Genomic DNA, 5567 nt, shown 5'->3' on the forward strand with positions numbered 1-5567 from the left:
GTCTGATGAGGTCTGTGCAGCCCGCTTCTGGGTGCGATAGCCCCTGCTAGGGTCTAAAGAAGGATCTCAGAGCAGTCTGGAAAGGAAGGCCCAGGTGGTTTTGGGAAGGTCCAGTGGTCAGAATGACCACTAAAGCTGCTCACTCATCCTCAGCCAGGCCTCAAACTGTGCTCCCCACGGAGTTCTCACAGTCATTCACAAGGGAAAAAAGTTTTATGTGGAAAAATATGTTTGTTATTTACAACTCCCCTCTGCCTCCTGAGAAACCTGTAGGTAGGTCATTGTAACCTATAGGGAAGCAACAGAATCGTACGTAGAATAACAGACTAGTTCGCAATTGGGAAAGGAGAATGTCAAGGCTGTATATTGTCACCCTGCTTATTTAATTTATATGCAGAGTACATCATGCGAAATGCTGGGCTGGATGAATCACAAGCTGAAATCAAGCTTGCCAGGAGAAATATCAACAACCTCAGATATGCAGATGATACCACCCTAATGGCAGAAACAGAAGAGGAACTAAAGAGCTCTTGATGAAGGTGAAAGAGGAGAGTGAAAAAGCTGGCTTAAAACTCAACATTCAAAAAAACTGGTATCGTGGCATCCAGTCCTATCACTTCATGGTGAGTAGATGGGGAAACAATGAAAACAGTGGCAGATTATATTTTCTTGGGCTCCAATATCACCGTGGACAGTGACTGCAGCCATGAAATTAAAAGATGCTTGCTCCTTGGAAGAAAAGCTACGACAAAGCTAGACAGTGTATTAAGCAGAGACATCACTTTGCTAACAAAGGTCCATATAGTCAAAGCTATGGTTTTTCCAGTAGTCATGTATGGATGTGAGAGTTGGACCATAAAGAAGGCTGAGTGCTGAAGAATCGATGCTTTTGAACTGTGGTACTGGAGAAGACTCTTGAGAGTCCCTTGGACAGCAAGGAGATCAAACCAATCGATCGGAAAGAAAATCAACCATGGATATTCATTGGAAGGACTGATGCTGAAGCTCCAATACTTTGGATACCTGATGCAAACAGCCAACTCACTGGAAAAGACACTGATGCTGGGAAAGATTGAGAGCAGGAGGAGAGAGGGGTGACAGAAAATGAGATGGTTGGGTGGCATCACTGATTCAGTGGACGTGACTTTGAGCAAACTCCGGAAGAAAGTGAAGGACAGGGAAGCCTGGTGTGCTGCAGTCCGTGGGGTCACAAGGAGTTGGACGTGACTGAGCAACTGAACAACTGTCTTCTAAAGAAGATGAAGCTCAAAGACTGTTGACTGGGGTCATGGGACAGAAACTCTAAAAATGGAAGCAAGACAAGAAAGAGAGGTATATGGGGTGGGTGGCAGGAGGAGAGGCTGGAGAAGAGTCGGGGGAGGAGAATAAGCATGGTTGATAGAAACTTTGCAGGGAGAGAGAGATGTCTAATTGAAATTTCTGTTGCATTTGCTGCATTTGCAATGTGACACTCTGCTCCATCTTCCCTGTTGGAACTTCAGAGCAAAACCAGTTTCTTCCTTTAAAGCACTGTGTGGTGGATTTTCTTTGGAGGAACACAGAGGGTGGCTGGAGGGTTTTAAGGGTGGAGTGGAGGCTTCCGCCACAGAAGCGCCAGGCCTAGGCTCAGGGCCACACAGAGCACTGGGTGCCTCTACGCTGTGTTCCAGTCTGGCCGTTCTCTTCTTTTTTGTTTTTGGCTGTGCTGGGTCTTTGTGGCTTGAGGACTCTTCGTTACGGCTTTCTCTAGTTATGGTGAGTGGGTTTAGTTGCCCTGCAGCAGGTGGGATCTTAGTTCCCTGATCAGAGATCGAGCCTGGGTCCCTTGCATTGCAAAGTGGATTCTTAAGCACTGGACCACAAGGGAAGACCCCTGACTTTCCCCTTCTTGACAGAAAGGAACATTTAAAGTAGAGGGCACAACTAGGACAAAAAAGTGAGTTTGGAGAATGAAGAGGCTTGTAAGGTTGGGGATTGTGAGCTGGTAAGGAACAGTGGCAATAGGTGAGTTCGGGCTCTGGGTAGAACCTTGCTTATCTTCCACATGAAGGATTCTCCCAGATACTCTGCTAGTCGAAATCTTAGGGTAATCCAAATAAATCTCAACACTCCATGTGTTACTGACTTGGGTACTTGAACTCTTTAATCAATGGAAATTAGTAAGAGCCCAGATGAGGAATTCAGACAAGGCTCTACTAGGACTCACACTGCAGCACATGGACTAAAAGCAAGTAACAGCTGCCCCTGCTCATTTTCTGAGGAGGGCTGGCTAGTTCCTTTAGTGGGTGAGGGTGGGAGCAAATTGGTCGGTTGGGGCTTGAGGGGTGGCTTGGGTGGTCTGCCCATTCCCTTGGTGGTGCTGTGTTCAGGGATCATACCCTGCTTTTGCTCCCAGCATCTCAGAAATAGCTGTTGGTTTTGACCTTTTTCTATCTTCTTCTGCGTCACTTTCCTGATTGCACATGCATGCAGTTGTTTTTAGTCCCTTATAGTATGGTTGAATTCTGTTGCTCCAAGACCAGATGTTTGTCCAAGTGCAAGCACTTTGGTTAAGGGTCCCAGGTCCCAGCCTATCTCACCTGTGGCCCAGGCTTGATTCAGTATCACATTCAAAGCAACATAGTCCATCTCTGCTGTGGGAACCCCATCAGCGGTAATCATTCATTGTATGCATGCATGCGTGCTCAATCGTGTCCAACTCTTTGCAACGCCATGGACTACAACCCTCCAGGCTCCTCCGTCCATGGCTTAGCTTCCTCCAAATAAAACCTTTGATTCCACAGTGAGGAAGGCCCCCATTCTTGCCTTATCCCTTCTGCAGGGACCAACCACTGTAGGAGGACTTGGGCAAGGCATTGCATAGTCCTAGGCTGCTTGGGACATTTTGTAAGGCACATTCCAGCAGGAGGTGAACTAGCTCTGGAGAGGCAGTGTTCTGTTGGCTGTAGGGAGGTGTTTCGGATCCCTTACTCTTCTCTGTATGTTCCAGCAAAGGTCTCCACAGGGCTTCCTGGCAAAGACATTTCACACTTTTTAACAACTTGGCAAATGGCTTACAAATCCTTCTAAATACCAGCAGATTAGTCCGTGGAAATCCAAAACTTTAGAAAAAATTAATTGAAAGAACTATTGAATCGAGGAGGTTTTGCCTGAGTAAATATTTTCTCTATGGAATTCTGATCCATTCATTTAGTAATCCTAATTATGGTTTTGCTAATTTGGGAGTAGTTTCAGAGAAAGCGCTTTATTCCATCAGGAGCCGTCACTAGGTTAAGAGGATTTTGTTTTTCATCTGTGATGTTTCAAAGGAAATTCATTCTTGGAACAGCTTTAGCTCTTTTCGCTCATGTCTGCTGCTTTGCTGCTCACGGTTGATGAGAGAATACCACTGGCTTTTGTCAAGTTGCCGTGGCTGGGTCCCTTGTGCCCTGGCCATGCTCTCTCTCTGCCAGCCCTCCTGGGGACTCACAGCAGATGCAGGCAGAGGTGGGTGTACTGCGTTTTGCAGGAATCTCCATTTTCTTCATTGTCTTCAGAATGAAGGCCAGACAGAGCAGAAGCAACTTCTCTCAAGCCTTGGGGTCTTTATGTAGGCAGTGCTTACTGCCTGAAACTCTCCCCCTTCCTCTTCACCTGGCTCTCTCTAAGTCATTCTTGGGTTCTCAGCTCATCTCTTGCTTCTGGGAAGTTTTCTCTCACTCTAGGTCTATATCCACAGCCATGGGCCCCTCTTCTGAACTCCAGACCTCTGGACCCATTAGTACTGGACATTTCATTGGATATCCCATAGGTACCTCAATTTCAACATGTCTCAAACTGAGCAGCGCACCATTGCCCGTTCCTTCTCACCTCCATCTCTTCCCTCTCCTCTGCTCTAAACCCGTGTCTTCTGCGGTGTTCTGTGTCTCCAGGTAGGGCACCATGGGCCATAAAATTACCGGTACCAAAAACCCAAGAGTTATTCTAGACTCTTCCCTTTCTCATATTCCCATGTCTCTCTCAATTCTTCTCCATTCCTGAATCCAATGGATCCCACTTCTTAAGTTTCTCTTAAGTCCATTTTTTCCTTTCCTTCTGTTACAGACTTGATGTTTGTATCCCTTCAAAGTTCATATGTTAAAATTCTAATCCCCAATGTGGTGATATTTGGTGATGGGGCCTTTGGGACTTCCTTATAAGAAGAGACACAAGAGGGCTTGCCTGTCTCTCTGCTCTGCACCATGTGAGGGCACAATGAGAGGGTGGCCATGTGTAAACCAGGAGGATGGCCTTTACCAAGAACCCAGTCATGCTGGTACCCTGACCTTGAACTTCCATACTCCAGAACAATAACAAATAAATGTTGACTAAGCCAGCTAGTCTATGCTTACTTGTTACAGCACACCAAGATTCCTTCCTCTTTCTAGCTTGGGATGCTATCTTTGTTTGCTTGGATTACTGCATTAGGCTTCTAACTTGCTTCTTTGCCCCTGGTCTCACCTTCCAGCCTGGCCACCATACTAATCTCTGATGTGAATCATGCAAATCATGTAATTTTATTCCTTGCTCTGGGTTCTTCAGTTTCTACAGCCCTTATCCCATTGGATAGAATTTAAATTCCTATCTGGCCCCTTCCTACTTGTCTAACTTCATCTTCTGTCACTTTAGACCAGTCAGGACTCTTTAAATTGCATGGAACAAAAAATCTAATTCAGGTGAACTTAAGCAAAAAGGAAATTTATTGGTTCACATAATGGAATGTCCTGGGGTAGATCTGGCTCAGCTTCAGGTGTAACTGGCTCCGAGGGCTCAAGCAGTGTCATCGGTTCTAACTCTCAGTTCTATTTTTTCCCTTCTAGTTCATTTCACCTGTAGACTTCTCTTCACATTATGGTAAGATAACTGCCACAGCTCCAGATCATCCTAACAGGAACACATCCAGGAGAAAGAATGTCCCTCTCACATAGGTGCTCAAGTTAAGTACAGGATTAGCTCTGGTTGGATCTGATTGGCTGGCTTTGGGTCAGGGGCCCACTTATTAACCAATCACATCTGTGAGAGGAAGCTGATGCTCCAATGGTCCAGGTCTTGAGCCCATCCCTGGTGCAGGGCTTGCAATCAGCTTTTCCAGGCAGCATTGCAGAGGAAAAATGGAGAACAAGCTGGTTTTAGAAAAGGCAGAGGAACCAGAGATCAAATTGCCAACATCTGCTGGATCATGGAAATAGCAAGAGAGTTCCAGAAAAACATCTATTTCTGCTTTATTGACTATGCCAAAGCCTTTGACTGTGTGGATCACAATAAACTGTGGAAAATTCTGAAAGAGATGGGAATACCAGACCACCTGATCTGCCTCTTGAGAAATTTGTATGCAGGTCAGGAAGCAACAGTTAGAACTGTTATAACAGTTAGAACTGGACATGGAACAACAGACTGGTTCCAAATAGGAAAAGGAGTACATCAAGGCTGTATATTGTCACCCTGCTTATTTAACTTATATGCAGAGTACATCATGAAAAACGCTGGACTGGAAGAAACACAAGCTGGAATCAAGATTGCCGGGAGAAATATCAATAACCTCAGATATG

This window comes from Bos indicus x Bos taurus, chromosome 10 (genome assembly GCF_003369695.1).
Source record: "Bos indicus x Bos taurus breed Angus x Brahman F1 hybrid chromosome 10, Bos_hybrid_MaternalHap_v2.0, whole genome shotgun sequence".
Lineage (NCBI taxonomy): Eukaryota > Metazoa > Chordata > Mammalia > Artiodactyla > Bovidae > Bos > Bos indicus x Bos taurus.